Consider the following 16,637-nt stretch of genomic DNA (forward strand, 5'->3'; position numbering starts at 1 on the left):
TCTGTGACAGGCTGCCAGCTCTAGTGCTGAGGAATGTAACCTAGAAATCTAGAGTTGCTAGGATCTGTGTAGCTTGCTCTCTTTCTCACAAATGAAGAGCATTTATCTTAAGAGAAGTTTTGCTCTGAAACTGTATTTGTTATGGAAACCTACCAAAGCTCTTAAAGGTTCTGCCTTATGGAAAGCCACAGTCTAGATCTGTATGTGTCCAAGTCACATCATGCAGGGATACATGCACCACATCCAAGTGGTGCTGATGGGAGCTGGCTGCAGATACCTGCCTCAGAAGAGGGGCCTGCCTACTTCTCAGACTGTGTAAAAGGACTGTGAAAGTCCATAGAGCCCTGGGGCTGCGTGTGTAGAAGGATCTGCCTGTGCTATTTGAGGCACAACAGGAACCCCAGCAGTTCAAACATGGGAGTGTGATTTGCCTTTGCATTAAGATGATGACAGTAGGCTGGGCAGTTAACCTGTCTTACACTGGACAGGATATTTCATAAGCAAAATGAACATTGAGTAAATAGGGACAGGTTGCAAAGTCCTCCCCTGTTTGCCATCTAGAGGCTTTCCACACTCCATTCATTAAACAAAGATTTTTCTATTATGTGAAGCCAGTCACAAAGATGCTCTCCCACCCTAAACCTCATCCAGTTTCCAGTACACCACCCCCTTCTGTTATCAAGCTTGAAGTGGCATGACTTTTGTGTGCTTTTGCAGTTCAGTTATCCAGTGGGAACTTTAGAAGTTGAAATACTGCTGAGCAGTGTGTCCTCACAGGGGTTTCAGCCCAAGTTTGAAGACTCATGACATTCAAATGGAGAAGAGAAGCTTTAGAGAAGTGTCTGAACTTTAGGCTATTTTGAACTGCAGTCAGACGCCAGCCCCTGAAGAGTTCACCCATCATTTTTAGAGCCTTATTAACTAGAGCTTAAGGGGAATAGCTATAGATTTTATTCAGCAGGGACATTCTGCCATGTGCAGTCTTTCAGTATTGCACATTTTTTAGACATCAGATCTGAACACAAATAATTGTACCATAAAAAACAGTGACTCGACAAGGTTATTGCCACAATAACTCCTCCATCTCCACTGCACACAGAGGTAGCTTGGTTGCTTACCTTGCCTAGGAAGCAGATGTAGGTAGCACCATTCTTAGTCACTGTGTACCATTGATCATCTGCCAGACAGAAGTGCACATCACTCAGTGTGTTATCAAGACCACAGGGCATACTCCAGACTGAAGAAGGGGAGAAGGAAACCAGATCTCTGCTTATAACTATTACCACATCCTTCACACCCCTCTCACTACTGTTACTTCTCTCATTCTTTGGTTTGCAATTAAATGCAGAGCTTATGTAGGGAAGGTAGAAGAGGTGGAAGCACTTCCATCCTGCCTCACTCTTCACTGGTGCATTTTCTCCTTCAATGCCTTCTTCCCTTTGACCTGTATTCCACTGCCAGAGGGAGGGGGGCATCATTTCCCAGTCTTCCTTACTTATTTCTGGAAGATAGATGAAACTCAGCATAAGAAAAGGGAGAAGGAAACCATGGATTCATTGATAAAAACACTCACACCTACATGTTTGCCACAATACACATGAGAGAAGACAAGCCCTGAGCTCCACAAAGAGATTGCACTTTTAAAAGTTTGCATAATTACAGAGCCTGACAGCCCTGCCAAATTCATGCAGCATGATGGAAAATCCCATATCTCTGCATTACAGCTTCAGCTATAGTTACAGCAGACTGGAAAAGACTGCTGCAAGACTAGGAAATAACCTAACAGCTTCTCAGTAGAGTACAATCACCTAACTCCCCTTCTTCTGTTATTGTATTAGCATTTCTATAGCTTACATTTCAAAGACAAAGAAAGAAAAATCAAGCAGTGAGCTAGGGAGGTGGCCAGCATGCATTGCAAACTGACTCCATGTGACAAATCTCCCATTTTCCCTGTCTTCCCAGACTTCTCAGAGGTCCCCTCAAAGCCCCAGGGAGTGACATAGCTGTGAAAAGGAGCAGGACTCAATGCACCATGTGTACAAGCAGCACAGGCACTGCTGAAATCACTCTGCACACAGCCAGTTCTGTTGATTTGGCTTTTTAGTGCTTGTGACACCCCTTTTAAGAACTGATTACAGTGCATTGCAACAGCAGCCGTTTCACCCTGTCACATCTCATCCAGCACCAGAGGAGGCTGCCCTTTCATCTCTGTGGGGTTTTCAAGCTAAGCTTTAGCACATCAGGGGGAAGATCTTTGAAATCCTCACTGATGCCCACTGGAAATGGTGCCAAGCGAAAGAATCATTTCCCATGGACATTTTTTTCCCCCCGGCCACAGACAGGCTCAGCTCAACCCTGCTCACTAAGTCATCTGGAAACAATGCAAGCCCAAACCACAGCCCCCCACTCTCTTCCAGCAATATTTTCTGGGTCTAATTAGAGTCAGAAAAGTCTCCCATCTCAGCCCCAACTGAAGACACAGTCGTAGCAGAGGGTAGAGCATAGCTACCAAAAGCTCTGGCAGATTTTTGAAGCTAATTTCACTTCAGCTTGGACATTTTAAACCAAATTCTGTGCCAGAGCTAAGCAGGAGAGGTTTAAGGTTTGATACTTTGGGCTGGCACATCCCTGGAGTAGGGCAGCAAATGTAGCCCCAGGTGCCAGTCTGCACTGTTTGTCCTTGGGATTTGCCAGGCCCTGGTGATGGAGCAAGTCTTCCTTTCACCTGTCATCTCAGTGCTCTTCATTCTGAAGTAGCATTTGGAAGAAATCTTTAGCTACAAGAAGCAGCCTTGTCTCATTATCTTTGTGGCCTTTTTGATGCTGCTTGCTAAGCATGTTACAGATGCCATGCCACAGGCAAGTTTCTTGTTTGTTGGGGGGGGTTTTTTGGGGGGTGGGGGGGTGGTGTTTGTTGGTTGGTTTGGGTTTTTTGTGTGTGTTTTTATTTTAAGTGAAAGAAATATTTTCCAGAAGTTTGCTGTACCTTAGAGAATGATCTTTGTACAACTTTTCCCCCCCCACAACATTTAATTTCTTCTCAAAATTGTCCCTGCAAGCTAAGACATTATATGATCTCCTTTATCAAAGAGAAACTTTAAGAATTGTATGGATCACAAGGAGATTTAGATACTTAAGTAGAAAGTGGAAGCCTAAATCCCACTGAAATGAACCAGAGATAAGCCCTCAATTGGACTGAAATGCTTTAATACTTCACTAAACTTCTGCCTAAGTGATTTGTCCAAGGTCATGCAGGACATTTGGAAAAGCAGCTTCAAACTCCACAGCTTACTCATCAATTACTCTCCCTGGGAAGGGTGGAAGTTTAGTAATTTTGCAAGGCTATTTGGGAAAACAAGACACACCTGTTGTGTTAGCTAACCCCAATGGGCAGCAGGTATCTTTACCTGGACAGAACATATCAATGCAACCATTCTGCTTCCCAGCTTGTTTGGAGGTTGCCTGGAAACCTCAGCACAGGACTGCATTGTACATGGCCAATGTCATCTAGAGCAGGGCAGAGACTTGAGCCAAAATCCCATGAGTCCCACCCAGTCCCTTAACCACAAGGGCAGTCCTCCCCACGTCATCCCTCTTTCCTCTGGGAGGGTCAGGATGAATGAAGGGTGCCTTTTCAAATACCACTGAGTGTGTTTGATGTGGTGGGACCTGAATTGACTCTTTCAGAGTCTCTGAACCTCTTCCACCCTGGCAGAAAAATAAAAAAGTCTTCAGATTTTTTGTTTTAAATTCAGATCTAGTTACTGCTCAGCTCTAGAAGCAGTGTGTGCACACAAGAAGCTTTATGCCTCCCTGACTGGTGTCAGGCAGAAAGTAAATTATTTATGAAAGCACTCCATGTGATATTTTATTGAGGGAGAGAGGGAGAGAGGGAGAGAGGGAGAGAGGGAGAGAGGGAGAGAGGGAGAGAGGGAGAGAGGGAGAGAGGGAGAGAGGGAGAGAGGGAGAGAGGGAGAGAGGGAGAGAGGGAGAGAGGGAGAGAGGGAGAGAGGGAGAGAGGGAGAGAGGGAGAGAGGGAGAGAGGGAGAGAGGGAGAGAGGGAGAGAGGGAGAGAGGGAGAGAGGGAGAGAGGGAGAGAGGGAGAGAGGGAGAGAGGGAGAGAGGGAGAGAGGGAGAGAGGGAGAGAGGGAGAGAGGGAGAGAGGGAGAGAGGGAGAGAGGGAGAGAGGGAGAGAGGGAGAGAGGGAGAGAGGGAGAGAGGGAGAGAGGGAGAGAGGGAGAGAGGGAGAGAGGGAGAGAGGGAGAGAGGGAGAGAGGGAGAGAGGGAGAGAGGGAGAGAGGGAGAGAGGGAGAGAGGGAGAGAGGGAGAGAGGGAGAGAGGGAGAAAAAGTGCATTCAAACCCAAGCCTTTTAGTTTTACTCAGGATCCACTCCCTGCTGAGACTGGTTGCACAGAAACATAAATGTGATCTCATCTCTATTTCCACGGATAATACCACTCACTTCATACCTAATTGCCACTGATTTATACAGGATAAAAATGAAGATTTGTCAAAAACCATTTCTGATGCCAGTGCTTCAGGGCTGAGCTGAGTGGGTGTTTGCAAACGCAAACCCACTTATTCTCCCACTGTCTGATCCACTTGTAGCTTTTCATTTCCCATGCACCAAACTCCTCAATCCATTTCTCAAATTAGCAGTATCCAGACAGCCACAACCAGCCATTGCTACACAACATAAAATCACCTGAGACACTGTGCTGCTGCAGAAGAACTAAGACCCCAAATAGTGGAATAAAACTGACAGTAGTATCCCAAAGTTTCCTAGGTGTCATTTCAAATCAAATATTTCTAAGTGCTTGTGGCTTAGAACAAAGCCTTAACAATCACCAAAGGCTTAGCCTTCAAAAGCACACTAAAGGTGGGGCTTTGAAAAGGACAGAGAAGAATTCATTCCTTGAGATCAAGCCTTCTTGGTGCTTGCATGTACAGTAAGACTGGTTAGAATTTCACAAAGAGGTGAATGATAAAACAGTTCAGTAGCTTTTTAGCATGTCAGGGTCAGGCCACTGAGCCTCACAGGATACATGATATGATGTTGTGCATTGGCTTGTCCCCAATTTCAGAAGACCACTCCAGGGAGCAGACTGCAGTTTGCCATCCTAGTCGTAGAACTGTGAGGTAAATTCAGTAAGAAATACTGTTTTTAACTTTAAAATAAATCACTAGAATATAAAGTAAGACTCCTCCAGTTGATGTGTATAGATTCCTCATCCTAATTCCTTCATCTCATAGAATTATAGAATCAATAAGGTTGGAAAGGACCTCAAAGATCATCAAGTCCAACCTGTCACCCAAGACCTCATGACTACTAAACCATGGCACCAAGTGCCAACTCCAATCCCAATCTCTTGAACCCCTCTTGATTTGTTTCAGTAGGTTGGTGTTTATTTCCACTGCTGTGCTTGGTTCCTGAATATGAAGATTTTTTACATGCTTGCCCTTTTCTCTCCTTTTTTTTTAGGCTGAATAATAAGCATTACTGACATGTTCATGCCATCATTTCAGTAGTAAGGCCACAAGATTTCATGTCAGCACACACACACCAAAAACCCCACAAAACAATAAAAGAAAAAGCAGAGAAACTTTCCTGCAACATTTCAGCAGCTGTTACCATAGTAATAATTTGTTTCATCAAGCCACCAAACATCATCTCAAGGATTTTTCCAAATGCCCACAGAAGTAGCAGCCATCAATAACCTGTTTCTATAAAGCCTCCCGAAATTGTCACAGACCTTGGTGTTATTTGCTGAAAGCAGAAACAAAACAATGAGGGCTAGAAATAGCATCTCTGTTAAGATGGATGGATGTGAGGAGGGGTAGACAGGAAAAAAATATATTAAAAAAGAAGAAGTGCTGCACCTTTGTGTGCCCAGGGCCTAAGCTTCCCAAACAGTCACTGACGCCGACTGTCAACTTGAGATATGTCAGCACTGAAGCATCCAGGATCCTAAGCAGGAAAAGCTTTACAGATCAAAGCCAGCTCTTTTAATTGTCTCAAGGGTGTCACCTTCGGGGCAGTGTTTTGTCCAACCAAGCAATGCAATAAAATCAGAGCATTTTTCACTGCTGGAAGTTTTCGGGCAGGTTTTGGGGCAGGTTGCTAAGCAGAGCACAGCGTAGGGGTCTGCCACTCACCTTGTTTTCCAGTGCTGCAGAGGCACAGATGTAATTGCAAATAGAAACATAGCCCCGGTGGCAGAAGGGCTGAGATCCAGTTATGCCATTCACCCACAGCCACAGAAGACTGAACCATGTACTTGATGTATTTCTTTCCTAAGTTCACTGGGATTGCAGAGTTAGAGAAACAGTGGGGTGGGCAGCAGGAGGATCTGCAGCACCTAATAATACTTGGGGAATACATAAGAAAAATTCTTTCCCAGCTCTGAAAGTAGCAATTGCTTTACTGTTGTATGTCTGCAAGAACTATAGTTTACCAGTCTGCCTTTCCAGCACACCAAAAGCCATCACTGAAGTCCCAGAACTTAAGTTTGGGTGTCTTGAACCCCGGTAATGCAGTTTCTGTAAGTTTTTTTCTGAGACAAAGAACTAAAAAGGGGAGTTGCACCTCCCCACTTCACAAATGCCATACATGCACGCTCACTCTCAAGCACTGGTTTTGTAATGTTCAGGAAAGTTGTTCTCCCCATAAAAGGTTACTTCGTGCAAGTTCCAGAGCAGAGATACGTGGGGTTAAGTATGCTCCTAATTCATTCCTCAAATACAAAGCACTCTCATTTTCCTCTTATGTTCAAACACCACCAGCACAATTCATCCTGGACTACAACTGGAGTACCTAGCAACTAGCAAGATACAAATAATACAGAGAAATATTTAGCAAAGCTCTGACCTTAGTGAGAACTTAACCATGCTTAACGAAGAACACTGCCAAACCCAAACCATGCTCAGAGCTAATATCCTTCTGACCTGTCATCAGGAAAAAAGAAAAAAAATACTGGTTTTAGGCACTTGTGATACTACTTGGGTTTGTATTCTGGAACTTGCAGCATTAGTCATTTTTCTACATCATTTGAGGCACAGCTTACAGCAAGCCGTCTTGGTACTCCTCATCTGACTATCCAAGCCCCCTTTTTCATCACTTCAGGCTTACCCTTCTGACGGTGTAGGAGCGCAGTGGCTCGCAGACACACCGAGATCAGGCATGAGGAGAAGGTCAGCAGTGCGAGCAAATGGCTAATTCCACCATATGTGCCTGGAGTTACCTGCTGGGAATGAGCAAACCCAGAAGCCCGATGCACAATTAGACCTCCTGCTGCATGTCAGCCTCTGCTGAAAATCTATAATTAAGCTGATACAATGATAATGAATAGGAGATTTAGAAAGCAGATTCAGGAACTACAGTGATGTAGGGACCTGCTTAATTATAGGAGTTTTCCCACTGGGTATTACAAAGCAGTTTCCGCTGTCTTTGTTCAAAATAACAGAGCTGAGAAGGCTTCCAAATCTGCACAGTGGGGGGGGCTTGTCCTGGCTGCAACCCAGCCTCATAGTATGGGACCAGGCTCTGTTGCCTTCCTCCCCTCTGCTCTGATGAGAAAGGAAAAACAGCCTACAGGAGCCAGCACAGCCATAACAAACCCTAGGCTGCAAGTAACTTTCTGTAGGATCAGAGTTCCACTGTTTTCTGTAGCCTCACAGCGGGGGCTGCTTGCATAGTCAAAACCTGAGCATAAAAAGGGTTGTGGAAACAGTCAATGAAACAGAAACATAGATAATTTCCTTTTTGTTAGGCTAAATATTTGTGCCATTCATAGCAAAGTCCTCTTTGCACCTGGGCAGGTTTTCTATTTTTGCAAGAATGCACTGACCTAACTTTCTAACAGGAAGCATGAAACTAAAACACATTAAAATCACTCAGTTCCTAAGCAGCAGGTACAAGGCTGGGTTTGTTTGAAACAAGTCCTCAGTTAAACCAAAAATTCATTTTTCTGTCAAAGAAATGATGACCAAAAATAATCATTGCCCAGAGAATTGAACTCTGTCAAGAGTCTCTAGAACTGCAAGCATGAGAAGCAGTGCAGGTAGCAAACCTAAAATACCATTCAACCAGCGGGTCACACACTTATGCCCAGCACCATATCACAAGCACTTCAGAGTCCATATACAACACAAATACTGTAAGATATCACTGACTTTGTGTTAAAGATATCTTACTGGACAGTATGAAATAGTATTTGTAAACTTCAAGGCAGTTTGTATGCAATTCTACTCTGTCAAAAGCTCTTTTGCCCTGTCAATCATACAGTTTCAGGAAGAGGGATGAGAAAGTTTTTTCACATATACATTAATTAGTGCTTAGCATTACTTGAAAAATGCATCCTTCACAATCTGTCATGTTAATATGCCACAGCATTTTGAACATTATTGTTTTTATGCTTATTAGGCATATCCTGCTAGAAGAAAGCATTTTAAATTAGATTAACTCTTATACATGTTTAATGCGGTGTTCTCACAATTTAAAATGCTAGTCTATTAAAATAGCAGAGAAAGAAATTGACTCACAGAATAAGAATGTGAAAAGAATGGATCATGAGTGGAATGAATAATAGATTAACTGAATAATCATATTGCTACCTATATGAAGAGTATAAATCACTGCAATCTCATGCTGTCACAGCAGAAAAAGGGAGAACAGGATCTCCAGTATGTAACTAAGTTCATTATCTAATATGAAAAGTAAGAGGTAAGTGCCATTAGTGTTAATGAAAGGCCATTTCATTGCAGTTGATGCCAGGTATCAATCCCAAAGCATACTGGACAGGAATGCTCTTCTGGAATCCTCTTTCCAATCTACAGAAAGCCATTCCACCCTCATTCATCCTTAAACAGCACTGACTCTGCCCCTCAGCAAGACTGAAAGACCACCACTAACAGACACTAATTTCAGTACCGTCATTCACAGAACATCCACCACAACCTGACAGCCCTGATATGTTCCTAGGAAGATGTACTCTGTGTAACTTTCAGTAGCGAAGACAAATCACTAATAAGTCAAACAAAAGCAACTGACAGCAGTGGAAAGATTCTCAGTGATTCAAAAGGGATTTGATTTCAACTCTAAGTCTCTGTATTCATCTTCACAACACAATTCTAAATCACCATGTTTATATATATTTTATTCATTCAGTTAGATAATTGCTGTGAGTGCACATCTGAATCCATGCCTGCAGCACTAGGTTAGCAATTACAGTGATAATGAGCTAAGAAGAGCCAACATCCCAGTCACAGTAAAGCAGGGCTCTTACTTTAACCTATTATCCAAAACCAATACACTAGGGCTCATTTTCCTTACTGTGCAGGATGCACAACTTTAACTCAGCTGCAAAGTATCTTAGAGTCCCTAGCAAACTTCAGTGGACCTTAGCCAACCAAGGATTGGTGGAGGATGCTGAAAGCACAGCATAGGAAAAGTGGAATTACAGAATCTGTCACCAGGACTCCTCCACATGGAAGAAGTTTCCCTTTAGCAGCACGGCTCTGTGAACCAGCTGCAACTTGTTCATGATGCTCTTCAGCCAGTCAGCCAGCCCCTGATGTCCCCTGCTCTGCTATCTCATCCCTTCCTCCTCAAAGAGCAGAGAGTGGTCAGGGTCATCTGGGAAATGAGATTCAAATACTAATTGCTTTTTTAAAAAGAAGTATAAAGAGCAGGTGCAGAGACTTGCTGCCTCTTATGCCATTGACCACTCCTGCATTACCAGCTACTCAGATACATAAGAGAGCTGATTACAATGGCAGCTGGCATATACAAAACAGGAGTTGCCACCCAACAGGCTGTCAGTTAATGAGAAAGTAACATTTGTTAGAAGTTTCTAAACTCGACCTTGTCAACATTAGCTTGAAGGAAGAGGATGCAAAACAGGAATAGCTGCTGGCATTAGGAGCTGATTGTCAGCTGAATTCAGCATCAGAAGAGCTCACAGTCAATCTGCTGCATGCTCACTAAGCGCTTTTGGTGGGTTGTGTTTGGATATCTAGGGACATGGGTTTGGGGGGAAGGAAGGAAGCAGGCAGAGACATTGCACAAATGCCAAGCAGAAGACAGATTCTGCTTTTCCAGCTATGGCTGTGCAGTTGGAAAGGAGGAAAGCATCAGTGGTAGCACACCTTAATCAGGAATACTCAAAGTCTGGTGTTCCAAAATTTTCTGTGGAAGGAAAGCTCCCCTAGGCATTGAAAACCACATTATGAATGCTCTGTAAGCCTGAGCTGGCTGTCGTCGGCCTCAAAGATATAGACAGTGCTTCAGGATCCCCTGTGTGTAAGTTTATGCCTCATTCAACACAGCACAATGAGCTTGCTCACATCTCGGGAGCTTCCAGGTGTCTTCTGTTCACATGAAAAATCATGGTTCCCTCTCAAAACCAAAAGAAGATGTTCAAGAGGTGCTTCTGGGGGGGCTGCTGCAGGAAATTGTTATTGTGGTGTTCTCAGGCTTGGACACTAAAGCTTCCTTTTACAGTGAATGGCCAGGTGCAGTATGGAGAAAGTAAGGCTGTCTCTTTGTAGGTTGGTTTGAGTTGAAGAACCTTCCCAGTCACTCACCTGGCCCCTGCACAGGGGATGACATCTGTTACATCAGAAAAAAAAGTTTCCATCAATTAGGTGTCAGTGATTCAGAGCCATGACATGGCAAAGTGACTCAGAAAGGGACTGGTGAGGAATGTAAATTCAAGCTGCCATTTTCTTACAAAACAGTGAATTCTCAGCTTTACAGCGTGCTGCATAGCTCACTGGCACCCATGTAATAAGAACAAGATTGTTCTGGCAGCTCAAGCTGCCAGATACTACCCAGGATTGCTGCCACAGCAGGAGCAAATTATTTTATAGCAGTTGGTGCAGCAGTGGCTTTGGATGCAGATCCAGGAGCATATGCTGGGTTTATGCCAGCTCTCAGAATCTCATAGCAACAGGTCTCATAACTCAGCACCTCAAACAAGAAGTTTTCTCCCTGTGACAGTCTCTTCTGCACATAAAATTACCATTGCAGAAGTACATTCCTGCTCTCAGGAGACCTTGTTTAGTGTAGTCTCCTAAAAAAGCATTGTAGCCCAATCTTCTTTTCCAAGAGTGTAGCTGTAGAAATCTGAAGATGTAAGCAGGGTTTGTAGAAGGAGGAATGTCCTTTATTATGCCAACATACATATGTTTTTAAAAAGCCACAGATACAGCCTGAAGAACATGGACATCTCCTCAAGGCTGAAATGGAAGCAACAAACTGAGAACAGTTGTTCAACTTCATTGTGTTAATTGAGGCAGAATGGCAAACATTCTCTGCAAAGCCTCTGGAACAGAGACATAGAACACGAGTTGCCAAGCGCTGTTCAAAAGCATTGGTAATATTGTTGCTGATCCAGATGCTGCAATTTGACATCACACCATGGAAAGCATAGTTTTAAAAAGTATAATTGTAAAATGAAGATAGAACAGAAAGGAGAACAGTACCTGTGTCATATGCAGTTTTACACCCAAAGCTTCAAAACAACTGTTGCCCCAAAACTCAAGAACATAAAGTGCCCCAAAACTGTCTGAAAAGGAAAAGCAGACAGGATGAGAATCAGGAGTTCTTGCAGAAAAAAAATAATCATGGGATGGCCAAAAGCCACTATACCACAACCAAAAAAGCCCCAACACCAAACCAAAAGAAAGAAGGAAAGGGGAAAAGGGGAAAAGGAAAAGGAGGTCTAAAGGGACATTCTTATTTGGTGCAAAGTGAAAGAGGCAATTAGGAACTAAAAGCCAATGTAACTGAAAAGGAGGAAAATGATAGAAATTCCTCTAAACAAAATTAGAAAAGATGAAATATTTACTAGAAAAAGCTAAAAAGGACAGAGAAAAAGCCACCCCTGGCCTGGCTGAGGACAAGGAGTTTGAAGAGAGCAAAAGAACCTCCACAACAGCACAGCAGCCCTACAGCTGGCAAAGTTTTCAGTAATAATACAGAAGAAAAGTGAAATTGCTCAATACTTATTTCTACTCCATATAGGAAGAGAACAGTAGGAAAACTAAGTCTCCAGTCCTTAAAAAGAGAGAGTAAATAATAAAGAATAAGTAATAATAATAGACTAAGTAATACAGAATAAACATTTTAAGGATAGTTAAGGAGAGCCTGCACAGAGGAGATGGAGCAGAGCTAGATGAGGTCTATTTAATTTTTAATACACCTTGATATCTCAGGGAAATAATTAATTTTCACCAAGTTCATTTAAAGCTAAATTTGTGGTTCTATATCTAGGAACAAGAAGTGTACCTAGGTACAGCTACAGAATAAGGGACTGTAACCTAGAAAATAATTCTTAGGTGTATTAACAAGGAAACAGCAAAGTGGGAGGTAAATTTACTTCCATTTGTAGCACTTGAGACTGCTGATGAAATATTCTATAATTCCCTGGTATCTAATTAAAAATAACCCCAAACTATGTTGAAAACCCAGGAAAGGTGCAAAACCCCAGAATTTCTACAAGATCAGTGAACATGCATGTCCAGAGCAGGGCCACAAGGATGATCAGAGTGCTGGAGCACCTCTGCTATAAGGACAGACTGAAGGAGTTGGGGCTGTTCAGTCTTGAAAAGAGAAGGCTCTGAGGAGACCTAATTGTGGTCTTTCAGTATCTTGGAGCGGGGGGTGGGGGTGGGTGGGCTACAAGAAAGCTGAGGAGAGACTTTTTAGGGTGTCAGGTAATGATAGGACTAGGGGGAATGGAACAAAACTAGAAATGGATAGATCCAGATTGGATGTTAGGAAGAAGTTCTTCCCCATGAGGGTGGTGAGACACTGGAACAGGTTGCCCAGGGAGGTGGTGGAAACATCATCCCTGGAGGCTTTCAAGGCCAGGCTGGATGTGACTCTGAGCAACCTGGTCTAGTGTGACGTGTCCCTACCCATGGCAGGCGGGGTGGAACTAGAAGATCCTTGAGGTCCCTTCCAACCCTAACAATTCTATGGTTCTATGCCTGGTTTCATAAGACAAAGAGTTCAAAAGAGACACAAGAGCTGCCTAGTTTGCAATGTATGGAGACATAGTAAAGGCAGAAGGGAAGCAGTTATTCATAACAGTTTCCTTATCTAGATGAGCCTAGGCAAATTCAAAATGGTGCTCTGCAAGAATGCAACACAGAGAATGATTAAATATTTGAAGAAACACCAGGGAAGCAGTAGATTGTCTCAGAGTGACACATTCACATGAGGGAGAAGTGCTGAAGGCACCAGGTGTCAGTCACAGAGCAGGTCATATCCTACAAATGAGCACAGCTACCTGCAGTCCTGCCTGAGTGGAGGAAGAGGTGACAAGCTTAGCAGGGCTGCTGCCTGCTGCCAACATATGGCAAAGCCTTTGGACAGACCTTTTCTGATTCAACGGGGTCTCATTTTCATTGTTAAGAAGATTTTGTCAAGAGCAGTACCCAAGTACAACAAAGTCCATCAATACTTCTGCACTTAAATCAGCAATGTTTCTCTAAACAAAATAAAGCCTGGTAACTCCCTGAGCTCAAGACTGCCTTTTGGGTTTGTGTTTGCAGAGCAGGAAATCCTGCTCGTTACAGTGGCATTGCTACTGCAAATGCCCAAATCAAAAACTAACACGAGGAGAGCTACAGATGTTCTTTAGAAGATGATGAACCATGAGTCCATTTGTGAATCTCTCTCAAGCTCAGCCCAATGTCTTAGAGCTGGTGGCAGATGATTTGAAGACAAGAAAACAAATCAAAACAGATCTCAGCTACAGAAATACCAAATTTTTATCTCCTGAACAATAATTTAGCAGGGCAGGACAAAATCAACTCTTCCTCAAGTACTAGCACAGCTGTGTGCTGCTCTTTTATTAATTTCCAGGTACTGAGGCTTCAGCCTTCATGCAGGTCTCTGCCTCCTGAAGCACCTCTCTGCTTCTCACCATAATATTGCCATAATATTGCTCTTTCCTACAGCTGTGTCACATCAAAGCAACTGCATTGAGTCTTGAGTTGCATTCTGTGAGGCACAGGCAATAAAACCCCCATCTGAGTTACACAAGCTTAACAGTGTGTGGAATTGGTTACAGGAAGGCACAGGACCCCAGTCATTTGCCTTACAAATGGGAAAACCACTAGGCTTGACTGTGTCTCTCAGGTTAGCACATAAACATTTGATCCAGAGAAGAGGATAAGCAGCCTGATGGCGTAATGACCAAGCCCAGGCAGCACCACCAAGTATGGGGCTGCCTGTGATGAAACAGCAAAAGAAAAAACAAACCACCAACCAACAAGAAGAAAACATCTCCTTCCTGCATTGAAAATTGTATTTCACGTTTCATTATGTAAAACAAAACTTCCTCACATCCTGACAAATCTGCAGGGCATTCCTTCGTGCAATTTTTTTTTGCATGAGCTCACAGGGCTCTGCCATATGAGCATTGACACAATTACCTTTCCATAGACATGTCCCCAGCAAACTCAGGCCAAGAATAAAAGACACATCAGCTTTCAGATGTTCCACCTTGTAACATTAAAGATATTAGAAAATGTAATCACCCTCTCTCTAGTCTGTGTCTGCTGGATATATTTACACTCCCAGGAGAGGTTAAAACAACATTTTTAGCAGCTGCCTCAAAACACAAATCAAATCTTTGTGAGATGCTACTTTGATTTGCATATTATTAAGCATGATCCTTCCCCCTCCGCTGCAGTTTTGCCTCACAGTTTTGTTCTTGCACGAAGGTTGCCACAAGCTGCACGTGTGACACTTTCCCCTGTGGCTTCCTACTGCCGGCAGAGACGACGCTGGCGCCATGCTAATGAGTCCCAGGGAGACAGCGATGGAGCGAGAGCTGCCATTTTAGCTTCAGCAGAAAAGGAAAGCATTAACATGCTTCTGGCAACTTTTGGATCTGCTAAAATTCAGTCAGTTGCAGAGTGTTTGCACAACGTTAGCAGTGAACTGGGCAATTTCTGGCCCCAACGTGCTACGGTTCTATTTAATCAGTTTTGTAGCGCACAGTGTCTGACAAAGCAACCCAGCAGGCCAGGCTTTAGGCATTTGCTAAGTAGGGCACTGGGCACTTTGTCTACCTCCTCCTGCCTCCCACCCTTTAGCACAGGGAACCTGCAGTATTTACTCATAAGACTCAGATGGGTCTAAATGACAGCTGGCATAACCCTTGGATGTCAGACTGCAGCCTGGAGGTGGGCTGTCGGACATACCCCTTAGGAGGATAGGCTCTGGACAAGGACATGTGACAGCAAAGGATTTCAGCTACAAGCCAGGAGCATTTTTTCCTCCTGCTAGGAAAATAAAAGCAGTGAAGGAAGAACAGGAAGGGCTGACAGGCTGCACACAGCCCACTAACGATTCATTAACGTGTGAATGAAATGAAAGCTCACACCAGAGCAGAGGGCACTGTGGCTGTTTGCCGGGAGCATCCCACTCAAAGTGGCACTGCCACAGCTGAGGTACAAGGTCACCCCTCTGGAAGGAGCGAAAGCTTTGTGATAAGTGGGAACAAGGAGATGTTCTACATATCAAAAGCCAGAATCTACTCTCATTTAAGGGGAAATCCAAAATAATTCCCTGGCAGACACACCCTCTGCTACTCCAGTTTATGGAGTATTTCCACTACCACAGTCAGTTTTCCTGCTGTAATGACAGCAGAGGTCCCAGCTGTGATGTAGGTCCCAATTTGCTCTCACAAAAGGTCATGCAGCAATTGAAGACTGGTTCTCACTAAGCACAAATCTGTCCCCATACACTGGGCTACCCCACCCAACAAGCCTCCTTTCACACCCCAATACCCTTCCACAGGAGAGGTAGCTCTGTGCTATGCTGAGATGCCTGTTAATAGTATTTACCTACCTTGCAAAGCTGTTGTAAAGCTCAGTAAACATTCCTACTGCAAAATGCTTCAGGACAGTCAGATGCCAGGCAGTGCAGAAGGCAAAATGCTCCTATGGCAGACAGCATGGCTTAGCCTGGACAAGCTGCTGCAGGCTTGATGTTAGAACGCTTTTGTTGCAAGTAGGAACAAGGAGATATGTAGTTTATATGAATGTAACAGAACTACAACCTCTTCTTTGCTGTTTACAGGCTGGCACCCTGTCCTCTGTACATATGGCTTCCTAAATAATTACTTTCAGCTCTTGCACTACCTGGCACTACCTAGCACAAAGCCTTGAGCCTGTTGAATGGTCTACAGCTGGAGTCTTTTGCTACCCGTAACTCCCAAGACTGTAAGAGCAACAAAAGTTAAAAGCTGCTTATCAGAGACTGGAGAATCACAAAATTGATTCAGAGTTGGAAAAGTACCATAGTTTAGCCCTCCAATACTGCAAAGGATGGTGTCCAATATTGCAAAATACCTCTAGGTGCCATTTAAACACCCAGTATAAACCCCCATGGAAATAATCTCACAGAAATGGAGACTTGACATAGATTTCTCTTTATTTTCCCATCAAACTACCAAAAGGGAGCCCTTTCTGCAAGAGTCCCTTCTGTCACAGCATATAACATTTTAATTGAGAAAAGCAAGTATTAGCATAGGCCTAAACCTGGATTCTCTACAAAGTCTGACGTGTTTACAGTTCAAACAAAAAGCCAGCTTAAAAACACAGAGATGGATTCTGG

The sequence above is a fragment of the Dryobates pubescens genome, chromosome 4 (genome assembly GCF_014839835.1).
Source record: "Dryobates pubescens isolate bDryPub1 chromosome 4, bDryPub1.pri, whole genome shotgun sequence".
NCBI lineage: Eukaryota > Metazoa > Chordata > Aves > Piciformes > Picidae > Dryobates > Dryobates pubescens.